Source organism: Triturus cristatus, chromosome 8 (genome assembly GCF_964204655.1).
Source record: "Triturus cristatus chromosome 8, aTriCri1.1, whole genome shotgun sequence".
NCBI classification, from domain to species: domain Eukaryota; kingdom Metazoa; phylum Chordata; class Amphibia; order Caudata; family Salamandridae; genus Triturus; species Triturus cristatus.
In genome coordinates, this window is record NC_140591.1 from 162,967,061 (window position 1) to 162,980,050 (window position 12,990).

A 12,990-nucleotide genomic window follows, 5' to 3' on the forward strand; every position below is an offset into this window, starting at 1 on the left:
GAGTGATGGACCAGACTCATAGAATTCTCCCCTGTATACCTTGGCACCGGGTCATGGACTCTTCAGCTGAAATGTGCCACCCTTTGGCTTTGATCACTTTGATGCTACAAACCCAACACTTATAAAGGGTATGAGAAACAAGATCCCCAAATCTTGACTTTATTAGACATTGTAAATGGCTACTCATATATTGAAGTCACATCATCAATAGCCAATAACCAGGAAAAAACAGGGACACTGAATGCAATTCTAGCCTTATGGCCACCACACTTCCACGGAACCATGGCTGATATTACCAAACTACAGCCCATGGTTATGCGTGGGTCAGGGTTCTGAGTTGTGTGGTATTTACCACACATGGCAGAGGTGACACCTCGGTGTTAGATTTTTCTTGGATGCAAACATTATCGCTTCGGAGTCTGATAAGATAATTATCATGCGGCTCGGCCACTCATCATCAGACCCTCTGCACAGAAAATGCAATCCATAAAGAAATCTACAATTTGTATCATGAATTTTTAGGAACATAATGAAGTCTATAGGCATAGTGTTCGACGTTGGCTTAGACATGGAATAGGAAGCAGATTCATTAAGCAGCATCACATTATGATGGAGAGCATACCCTGATTCAGCAGGAATGTTGGTACATGTCCTGCCACATCAATACAGTTCGGAGTTTAGTGTTCCTTGGAATGTATTGACTAGGCCTGGGCTAAAATTTCGTTCCGTTCGCGGAAATTGCGATAATTTGACATTTTCGCGTTCCGCGGAAACCACGAAAATGTCAAAATTTCCGCATTCCGCAGCTTGGCGATAATTTATTTCTTGCTCGCGCTGTAAAATAATACATTCTCGCGCGTGCGCGATCGCCTTACCTGAATCCCTGCGTTCGACGACAAGTTTTCTTGATCCGGTCGCGTTCTCCATGAGATGTTGTATTGTTTTTAGCCATTTGTGCTGTCTCGCGACAGTTCGCGCCCGCAGTGACGTCATGTGTCGCGCGATCACGTCTTTCTTCTCGCAATCATGCACCGCGAGACAACTGAATACAAGATGGCCGCGCCCGCGAGCAACCACATGGGTAAGTTGGCAAGCCGCAACCATGCAGAAAATCTCGCGAACATGCGGGAAAAAAACTTCCGCATCTTCGCGATATTTCCGCGTGTTTGCGATAATTTTTAACATTTTCGCGATAATTTGCGAAAGTGATGTGTGATGTGATGTGATTGGGTTTTTATAAAGCGCAGGTTGCACTCCAAGGAGCATCTTTGCGCTGTAGAAGAGATTTAAGAATACTAGTAGATCTGGAAGGAAGGGGAAGGTATCTAGATTAGGTTTTTACATTGCTGTTCGGAGAGAGTGAAAAACCAAGTTTTGAGGGCCTTTCTGAAAATTGCTTCTGTAGGGATTTGACGGAGATGAGAGGGAAGAAGGTTCCAGGCCTTGGAGCCTAGTACCGCCAGGGATTTTCCTCCTTTAGTCTTGAGTCTGAATTTGGGAATGGTGAGAAGATTGGCCCCTTGAGACCTGAGGCATCGCGTGGGGCTGTAGTGCTTGAACATTTTCAGTATGTAGTTGGGTCCCTTTCCATTGAAAGCCCTGAAAGTGATCAGTAGAATTTTAAAGAGCACCCTTTTGTAAATGGGCAGCCAGTGTAGGAAGTTCATTGCTGCTGTAGCTGAGGTTCTCTTTTTCCATCCTAGCACTAGTCTGGCTGCAGCATGCTGTACCATTTGTAATTTATGGCAGACTTCTCTGTTGGTCCCTGCATATAGACTATTACAGTAGTCGATGCGGGAGGTGATGAGGGCTACTGCGAACCGTTTTCCTTGCGGAGATGGGAATTAGGTCGTAAAATTTCCTGAGCCCTTTAATAATTCCGAAGTAGGTCCCTGCTACGGCTGTGGCTTGCTGTTTGAAGCTCAGGGAAGGGTCAAATTTGATCCCTAGGTTACGGACTGAGGAGGCAGTGCTTGGGGGGGCAGTGGAGTCCTCAGGCCACCACGATGAGGGGTTGAAGGTATTTCCTTTGCCGAAAGGTAGAATTTCAGTTTTCCCAGTATTGCACTTGAGATGATTTAGGTTCATCCATCTGAACGTGGCGGTAAGGCAGTTTTGGAGCTTTTTTTCGGCTTCACAGGTGTCATTCTCCAGCACCAGAATGAGCTGCGTGTCATCTGCGTATGCAATGGTATCTATACCAAAAGTTGAGATGAGGGTGATTAGTGGGGCCATATATATATTGAAAAGTGTGGGGCTCAAGCAGGAGCCTTGAGGGACTCCGGAGCCTACTAACTTTTCTTCTGACCTGTACTGTCCTAAAACCACCACTTGTCTCCTATTTGCAAGGAAGCTTTTTATCCAGCTCAGTGCGGTTCCGACAATTCCTGCCACGGCTAGACGGTCCAACAGAATGGTATGGGACACTGTGTCAAACGCCGCGGACAGGTCTAACAGAACCAGGACTGCTTTCTTTCCCTGATCTAGTGCTGCACGGAGGGTTTCAGAGGAGAAGATTAGGGCTGATTCTGTAGAATGTTTGGATCTGAAACCTGCTTGGTTGGGATGCCAGATGTTGTTGGTTTCCAAGAAGGCAGTGAGTTGTTTATTAACAGCTTTCTCAGTAAGTTTGCAGAAAGCTGGAAGTAGGGAAATGGGACGAAGGTTTGTGAGGGTAGTAGGGTTCGGTAGTGTTTTTTTTTGCAAGGGTTTGACTGCTGCGAATTTCCATTCTTCGGGGACCAGACCATGGTTGAGTGAGGAATTTATGATGCTATTAATGAGTGGGTTGGCAATCTCTATTAGTGAATGGAGCACCAACGGGGGGCAGGGGTCAAAGGGGGATCCTGATTTAATTTTGAGGATTTCTGTCTGAGTTTCTTCTTGGCTTACATGTTGAAAAGAGTTCAGGGTATGAGTTTTTAATCTGGAATTAATTGCCTTGCTCTCCTCATTGTTATGAGGTTGCGGGAAGTCTTTGGTCAGTGTTAAGATTTTACCCTCAAATAAGTCTGCAATGGTGTTGCAGAGGTTCTGTGAGGGGGGGATGTCTTTCTGCATGGTTTTAGGGTTAGTAAATGTGTTTACAATGTTGAAGATTTCTTTTTGTTTGTTATTGCTTTTATTAATGGCTTCCGTATAGTATTCCCTTTTGGCTGTTTTAATCGAACCATGGTATTGGCGACGGGCGATTTTATACATGTCTTGGTCAAGGTCTGTATAGTTAAGTCGCCACTTCCGTTCGAGCGCCCTAACCTTCCTTTGTTCCTTTTTTAGGGTGGGAGAGAACCACGGAGCGGTGGGTCTCTGTTTTCTCCTGGTCCTCAAACAGGGAGGGATGGACTCCTGGCCCTTTATGAGTGTGTTGATCCATTCCCTAAAGGCCTGACTGTCTTTGTCAGGAGCTCCTGACGGAGTCGGTCTAGATTTGTCAGCTTTTGTCAGGAAGTCTGATTGGCCAATCAGATCTTTCCAACAGGGTCCTTTCATGGCAGGCCCTGGGGAATCGTTAGCTTTCTTGGTCCGAGAGTGGAATGTCACTGGGAATTCGAACGGGATATAGCTATGGTCTGTCTAGGTTAATATTTGTGGGATGTCTACCTTAAGTGCTTCGATATTGGAGCAGATACAGTCAAGTATATGTCCCGCCTTGTGTGTGACGGAGGTGGTAAGAATTTTCAGGCCAAGTACATTCATAGTATCAGTGAAGCAGATTGTAGCCTGGTCTGAGTGGGCGTCTAGATGTATGTTGGCGTCTCCCAGGATGGTGAAATTGGCTGATTTGAGGGCTAGGTTGCCTGTAGCTTCACCGATGCTGTTCGTGAAGTCAGTGTGTGTGCCAGGTGGTCGGTAAATCAAAGCCCCTGAGAAAGTGAAGGAATCGTGTATTTTTAGCGCGAAGCCAACATTTTCTGCCCCTTTGAGGCCTGGTATGGTGAGCAATACCTCCACCCCTCTGAAAAGGTCTATTCTCTCTGGAGATTAGGTATCCTGGGGGGAGGGAGTTTGTTATATCAGGGTTACTATTGGGTGTCAACCAGGTTTCCGTCATAAAGAGGCAGTCTAGCTTTTTTTCCATTATTAGATCAAAGATATGTGCGGCGTGCTTTCCCATGGACCTGACGTTAATCAGACCGCACCGTAGGTTCCTTACTTGTATAGGTGGCTGATTTCTCGCTTGATTGTTGGGGCCAAGGCTGTGTCTGCAGAGTCTGCAGCTCCAGGAACCTATCCAGGTCGTCATGTCAAGTGGTTGAGTGCAGGACGATGGGTCTAGTTTAAGTTTTAGTAGAGCTTCTCTTGTATAGCTAATTTTTTGAGCAGGGGGTGTGGTACTAGGCACGGACGAGGCCCGGACGGGCGCAGACGGGCTTGCCTTTGGCGCGCCATCGGCGCGCAGGCGGCGCACCCGCTGCGCGCGTCCGCTGTGCGTTCGAGGGGGGCACATTGTTAAGTGAAGGGGGAGGGGGCATGGCCTACGTCCGTGGGCGTGGCCTGTGATCGGGCCGAGAATGGCGGCAAGAACTCCAACCTGCGGCAGCCCTTGGATCGGCAGCGCGGGGAATTCTGATCAGGTGAGGTGCGGGAGAGTGCTCAAGGGGAAAGTGCAACAATGCAAAGTACAAATTTGTTAAAAAACAGTTTCTAAGATCAAGTTTTTAAAATATGCGAACAAGCTCCCGGCTATCTCGCCTCAGGAGTGTTGAATCTCTACTGCGGGCTTGTAGTCAGCTCGCTTTTAAGTGGGTTCGCGGAGGGGGGCGTGGCCTACATCTGTGGGCGTGGCCTGTGATCGGGCCGAGAATGGCGGCAAGAACTCCGACCCGCGGCAGCCCGTGGATCGGCAGCGCGGGGAATTCTGATCAGGTGAGGTGGGGGGGAGTGCTCAGGGGGAAAGTGCAACAATGCAAAGTACAAATTTGTTAAAAAACAGTTTCTAACATCAAGTTTTTAAAATATGCGAACGAGCTCCCGGCTATCTCGCCTCAGGAGTGTAGAATCTCTACTGCGGGCTTGTAGTCAGATCGCTTTTAAGTGGGTTCGCCGAGGGGGGCGTGGCCTACGTCCGTGGGCGTGGCCTGTGATCGGGCCGAGAATGGCGGCAAGAACTCCGACCCGCGGCAGCCCTTGGATCGGCAGCACGGGGAATTCTGATCAGGTGAGGTGGGGGGGGAGTGCTCAGGGGGAAAGTGCAACAATGCAAAGTACAAATTTGTTAAAAAACAGTTTCTAAGATCAAGCTTTTAAAATATGCGAACGAGCTCCCGGCTATCTCGCCTCAGGAGTGTTGAATCTCTACTGCGGGCTTGTAGTCAGCTCGCTTTTAAGTGGGTTCGCGGAGGGGGGCGTGGCCTACGTCCGTGGGCGTGGACTGTGATCGGGCCGAGAATGGCGGCAAGAACTCCGACCCGCGGCAGCCCTTGGATCGGCAGCGCGGGGAATTCTGATCAGGTGAGGTGGGGGGGAGTGCTCAGGGGGAAAGTGCAACAATGCAATGTACTAATTTGTTAAAAAACTGTTTCTAAGATCAAGTTTTTAAAATATGCGAACGAGCTCCCGGCTATCTCGCCTCAGGAGTGTTGAATCTCTACTGCGGGCTTGTAGTCAGCTCGCTTTTAAGTGGGTTCGCGGAGGGGGGCGTGGTCTACGTCCGTGGGCGTGGCCTGTGATCGGGCCGAGAATGGCGGCAAGAACTCCGACCCGCGGCAGCCCTTGGATCGGCAGCGCGGGGAATTCTGATCAGGTGAGGTGGGGGGGGAGTGCTGTCGTAAATAAAATGTTACGCGCTCTGAATTTCTATAATATCAATATGATCATGCATAAAGCAAGAGGCTGAGTCTGTGGTATCAGGTTCAAAAGGGCTTTATTCAAATAACTCGAGTTATAGGGAGAATAGTTCCATCACCACAAGGGATCAGGAAGGGTCTAATTCTCAGAGTATTCTCAATATTCTCAAACTTTATTCACAGAGTACAGTATATATACATTGTAATAATATACGTAAGCAGGAGTGCTTCAGGTGGAGCAAGAGAGAATGAGATAAGAGCATGTGGGTGTGTAAGTAGGCGTGAAGGTGGGCGTCCACTTGATGATAATAGGTAAGTGTCATAGGTGGGTGGATGCCTGGAGGGGGTTGCGTGATCAGCTGGAACTTTACTGGAACTTTGCCTTACTTGTGCTCAACTCGAGCATGACGTGTAACTGACGTGTGAAAGGGTTGCTATGCAACCGGGGAGTCTGGAGTCTGGAAGTGAGGCCTTCAGTGTCAGGGCGACCAGCACATCTTGTATTATCTGATATCTAAAGTCTGGAGCAGGGACTGATTCGTGACATAGGTTGCCCATCACCAAGAGCCAATGTGGCATCTATTTCTTCATTTACTGCTAAAGTCTTACATGGGGGCTATGGGCTTTTTACTGACGTGAGCTTTGCAATCGCATGAAAAGAGACAGAGAGGCTAGGCTTTCTCCTTTGCAGACGGGTCGTGTTTATCCCTCCTTCTCCAGGCAGGAATGTGGTTTCGGTAGGAGTAAGCAGATAACCGTGCTCAATACTGTCTCGGCACCTCGGTCAGGGCCCCTTTGGCTGAGGCCCAAGTGTGCAAGGCCAAGGATACGCAGCTGCAGCTTTCAGAGCGTTCTGAGGCCTGAAACCTCTTTTCGGCTATGGCTGAGCCACAATAATGGAAATGCGGGAAAACATGATGCAAAACGTGTAGGCCTCAGAGCAGATTTGTCGTTTCTCTCATGGGAGACTGGATGATGGCAAGCCACGTTATAGCATAAGCATCATGATAGACAGGCCATGGAGGGGAAATACATAGGTTACATGTATGTGCACATGAGTGACGGGGAACACACGGGGACACATAGGCCTTATGATATTTTAATTTCCTCAGTGCTCAGGGGGAAAGTGCAACAATGCAAAGTACACATTTGTTAAAAAACAGTTTCTAAGATCAAGCTTTTAAAATATGCGAACGAGCTCCCGGCTATCTCGCCTCAGGAGTGTTGAAAGTGGATTTCGCAAATTCCGCCCACCCCTAGTATTGACTGCGCTCTGGAATGCATGCAATGCTGACATGAACATTCAAACACAGAAGTTATACTTGCATATTTGTCTCAAGTTTCAAGTGTGTACCAGAGCAGCACAGTGTGTGTGACGTCATCATATAATGTTAGGGCTGGTGCTGAGAGATGGGGTGTGTATGACTGTATCTGAACCAGAAGGGCAAGGGGGCAGGAGCTACTTCTCCATTAGATTTGCTGAAATAGGATTTTAGGCAAGCAGCCCCAGGCTTACACTTCATTTTAGACCATTACCCAAGTCCTCTCTACCGGCTTATCCTGAAGAGGCCCAGGCTCCTGGAATCAAGCCCCATTTCAGGGAAGTCAAACCACTATTTCAGTGCGGCTCTAGAGCTGAGATGGGCCTGCAGTCAGAGGGGTGTTGGTGAACCACCAGAATCCTATAGGAGTGCAGCTGGAAGAAGACTGTATCTGGCAATGATCAGACAGCAGTAGGTAGGACAGGATGTATGAGGGGAGGAGTGTGAGAGGCTGCTTCACATCTGCAAATGTCAGATTCAATGAGTGTTTGGAAAGGGGCTGGAGCGAGTGTGATGTCTACACCAGGGCCGGACTGGGAACCAAAACCGGCCCTGGCAAAGAGCTCGGCCGGCCCCCCTGAGACCTGCAAAAACGGCCCTGTAACAAAAACGGCCCCAAGGAGCCCAAAATCGGCCCCCACCCTAGCGGGCCACCGGGGTAACACCCGGTGCCCGCTACGGCCAGTACGGCCCTGGTCTACACTCACTTCCATACACACTAAGAAAAGTTTGAGGACTGTTGAGGAGGGCAGGGATATCATTGGTCACAACTGAAATCACACAAAAAAATGGATCTGTCCATCTGTAATGCAACTGGTGCTCATGTAAAGCGCTCTGAAGCAAGAGAGGGATCTAGGGCAATGGTCCCATAAGATCCAATATTCATCGCTTCTGTACATCATTTGAGTACGCTCATGGCAAAATGTTCACATTTGCACTGGGAATGACTTCAAATAGTAGCAGATCGGACACGCGTCAAAGAGATATGTGTTGAAAGCGGCGAGTCTCACAGTAAATAAGCAAGACAAGGATTGTGCTGTAACACAAAATGCATGTTAATGAGAGAATAAAATACACGTAAGAATGTACTAGGACACACAGCATGACATTTTTCCAATAACGGCTGAGATTTTAGGGTATATCTGTAAGACTTTACCCACATGTCTTGTATGCTAATGTAATCTAGCCCTATGTATGTCTAAAGATGAGACACATTCGGAAACACTGTGTAATCACCATTCTGTTTAAAGTCTGTAATTGATGAAGACACAGAATGGACACCTTTAAATCTATAATTTTATCTTTCAGACGTTGACTCTGTTTATTTCTTATTAGTAAAGCTCTTATAAGTGAAAGTGAAGGAACCACAAATGGAGTGCTTGTTAAAGTACTAAAAACTAGGACCATGGTGATTCTGAAGTCAAATAATGTATATTTTCAATAGATTATTTATTATTGCCAGTTCAACTGAACTACCCATTGTGTTGTACAATGAAGTGATGGGGGGGAGAAAAGGGGGTGGGTTAGTGGGGGAGGGCAAGGAAGGTGGACACCAGAAACGGACACATGTCACATGTGGAGTTGAAGGGGCTAGCCAGACATTCTGGCGTCGGGTGCTGGGCGACTCCCCCCGCAGTAGCGAGCCACCCACTTTGTGAGGTGGGACCTGGGTCTAGGTCTTCTCAGTTTATTATGTAAGAGGAGGGGTGCAGATCAATGGTGTGGGCAGGGATGGACTCGGGGGGGCAGTGGTCCACCAGTGGGGAGAGAAGAAAGGGATCCCCGGTGGGGGCTGAGCAAGGGGCCGCGGGGTCAAGATGATGGCTGCTCATGCAGGGGGGGTGACCATGCCTGCATGTATGGGAATGTATGACGTTACAACACATACATTTACAACGCATGCCTTTACAACACAGTTTTTACATCGCAACATCCTTTACAATGCATACATTTACATCGCATGCCATTACAACAAATTTTTTAAAACTACATTTACAACTCATTCCATTACATCGCATTATACCTTTAGGGTAAGTGTTGGATAGTATAGGGGCACTATCCGTTGTAATGGTATGCATTGTAATGACATGCGATGTAATGCCTAGGTTGTAGTGACATGCGTTGTAGTGTCATGCGTTGTAGTGACATGCAATGTAATGGCTGCGTTGTAGTGACATGCATTGTAAAGGATGTTGCGACGTAATGACTGCATTGTAAATGTAGTGCGATGTAATGACTGCATTGTAAAGGTTGTTTCCCCATGTATGGGGGACGGGGAGGAAGGGTGCCGAGGCTCGAGGCCACCGAAGGAATCGCTAAGGGCTGTCTATCGGGCTCTCTAGTAAGCCAGCCGCTGCATATCGAAAGAGTAACAGGAGGGGGGCAACATTGACATCTCCCACTTCAGGGGGTGTCCCATAGGAAGGGCACCCATATCTGTGTAAACACCTCCGCTTGGTTCTGCATACCATAAATAATACGCTCATGTGAGGCTGGCTGTATCATCGCCACTGTCCAGTCCTCCTGCAAGGGGGGCATGGGTGACCTCTAATGTTGGAGGATGCAGATCATAACTGTGGCCAGGGCCTTATGGAGAAGGAGGCGATGCAAGCAGGAGAGATCTGTGGAGTCTCTAGTGTCGTGGAGGAGAATGGCGGCAGAGCGAGGGGGAGTTGGAGTGGCATGGATGCTCCCAAAGTGTCTCAGATATAGGACCAGAAGTGCCAGACCGAAGGGCATTCGTAAAGGATGTGAGTGAGATCACAGTGGGAATCTGGGCATCTCCAGCAGTTCCTATGGGGGAGGAGATCGGCCCTGTTCAGTTTTGTCAGAGTCCAGTGCCACTCGTGAAGCAATTTGAAGAGGCAGAATTTTAACTAGGCTTCCCGGGTGCCAGTGTCCAGGGCCTCCAGGATGTTGGCCAAATCTTCATCCTAGGCTGCATGACAAGAGTTGGAAGAAAAGATGGCCTGTGTGTGTGCCGTAGAGGCCAGACATTATGCCCCTGTGTCGGCCCCACGTGGTCAAGTATTCCACCACCGGCAAGGTTTGTAGGGACCTGGGGCAAGGGCCAAGACAGCACTTCAGGCAGTGCTATAACTGTAGATACCACTAGACCTGCCGTGGGTGTAGGCCAAACTCCTCACTCAGACAGTCGAACTATCCGTGATTAAAGAGCACAGGCTGACCTACCCTTGCAAGCAACAAGAGAGTGAGCCTAGCTCCTGCTAAATACTATTCATGAGTGGAAACCAGGTTTGCAGGGATAGATGCATCTTAACAGAGAGAACATGCATCTTCAAGTTGCAATATCGCCATTTTGTTGTGCATTGGTTGAATGAGGGCCTAATCTGCAGAAGAGACCAAAGAGAAGTACTACAAAAGTATACACATGAAGGGGCCTTAGTTGGCCAGAGCCCATTGACTTCAGTCATCAAGAGAAGACTGATAGGCCATTGCACAAGGAGCATCTAAAAGTTGTCAGTCAGTCTCAGCCTGATTGGTCGATGGAGTACAACTCTGACAGGTAGGACCATGGATGATTATACCAGGGGATTTTCTCCTCTCGGGTGTTGTTAAGGGGTGACCCTGAGGCACAAGGCTGCACTTTCAAGGGAGCACAGCATGCCAAAAATTTGAAAAGATAAGGGCGCTTCATGGGGCAAATTGAAAAAAAAGTTGTCAAACATACAAGACGTCAGGAACTTTTCTCTCAATGAATTTAATTGTATGAAATAATACTGATTTATTTTAGCATGAAGCAACAACAGGATTTTTCTTACAAATATTTAAAACTGATAGATGTATCCTACGAATTATTAGGGTACTGGGCTATGCCTATCGAACTGACTATAAAAGGCATCCCTAAATATGTGCACCCTGCAAATTTTAATGACCAAACTTTGAGCAGATTGAAAGGCTCAGTGTTTCTGTTTGTCGATATCTAGCTCCTGGTACAGCAAATCGTGGCTCACCATGAGAGGCTTGTCCACTAATTAAGATTCTCTGTTCTGTTTATGATAAATCGACCTACAGGATGCAGCATAAAACCTCAGCTGAAGTATTGTTATCATTTACAACTCCTTGGAAGAATGACCTTCAGATGTGAAGATGCGACTCACTGGTGTACTCACATTATTCATGGCCTTTGACCTGCGCCCCGGTAAAATGCCCATAGAAAGAAAAACAAATCCATTCTTGAGGCTATGATTTATGGGATCTATGTTTAAGCTTTCTGATGCATTCCTCAATGTTTTCAATAGGTGCCATTTTACACGTTAGACTTCAGTTACACAATAGCCAGATTCATGTAACTATTTTTATGGGCAGCCTAGAAAATGCAACAATTCTGTGCAATGTTATTAAATGCCATAACATTATATATTTAACATTTACAGATACATTTCAAATTGAAACACCAACTCTACATAACATTTTTCCTGAATTAGAAAAAACATTCTATTCCATTAAACTAATTATGCTCTGAAAAACAATTACCTGATTATTGAATGAATCTTTGAATTACAAGAACTTTCTTGTTTTGATTTGTAAAGTGATGGTCTATGACAGAGAGCCATTTTGTAGCGCTAATGATTACAGAGAGACAGCTCTCGCACTCGCTAACCGATTTCAAGGAAACTTGTGGCTCTCTAGAGTAGCGGCCACCAACACATGGTCAAACATATTGGTCTGGTCACTGCTAGAGTCAGAACAAGAAAACTTTTTGAGGTGAAATACATGTTTTCTACATCCACACTTAGAACCTGATTACAAACTTGACAGATGGGATACTCCATCACAAATGTGACGGTTATATGGTCCGTCTTATTACAAGCTCCATAGGATATCATGGAACGTGTAACACAGCGGACAGGCTATCCCCCACGTTTGTGACGGAGTATCTTCTCCGTCAAGATTGTAATCAGGCCCCTAGTTTTTTTCTGTGATGATTAAGAGGAAGTCATTGAGATATGTGTATTTATTTAATCTATATGTGAGATTGTCATAATGGGTTGAAATAAACATAGTGGCTCTACTGTGGGAAATTTGCCACTGGTTGGTGTCAGTGCAGAAACTATAATGTGGTCTTCTGTTGGGAAGTGCTGCGAGGATTGGAATGTGGGGAATTGGAATGCTCTGGGGGGAATCTGCCAGGGTTACTTTTGCAGCAGTTGCTGCCTGACTTGTGGAACCAGCGGTGGTATGGAATAAACTGTGTTGAACTTACCAGGGAGTGACATCTTTTCTGTGATGACGAGTTGCCACTGGTTTCCCCGGGTTCCTCATTGTGGATTTGCAGGCATTCAGTCTTTGTTGAGTGCGCTTTTCCTGGGAGCCGCTATTGGGTTGTGCAGCTGACTGTTGGTGGTTTCGCTTTCTAACCCGGCTCGTTGTGGTCAAGCGAAGCGATCATTCTCGATGGTGCTATCAGCTTGGTGGGTCGCAAAGCTGTGGATTTGGGCTGTTTTACCTGAGGAGTCTTCAGGCAATTGGCATGTGCACAGTCCAAGCTCAAGTAAACCCAATTTAGTTAAGAGCACATGTTGCATCGGAACATCCATTTTATAGGACAGGGCAGTCTAAAAAAAAAAGCCTTATTGACGATTAAAAGCACATTGCGCAGTACTCCTGGCAGCCATTTTAAGAGATTGGGCAAATTCTACAGAACAAACCCTATTGACTATTGAAAGCATATTGTGTGCTGTTTTGGAGGCCATTTTGAAAAGTTGGGCAAGTTTATATTGGGATGTATGACGTTACAACGCATGCTGTTTCAACGCATGCTGTTACAACGCAAGTTTTACAACGCGAGGGCATTGACAACGCAGGACATTACAACGCAAGTCTTTACATCGACTTGCACTAGATGGCATGCTAACATT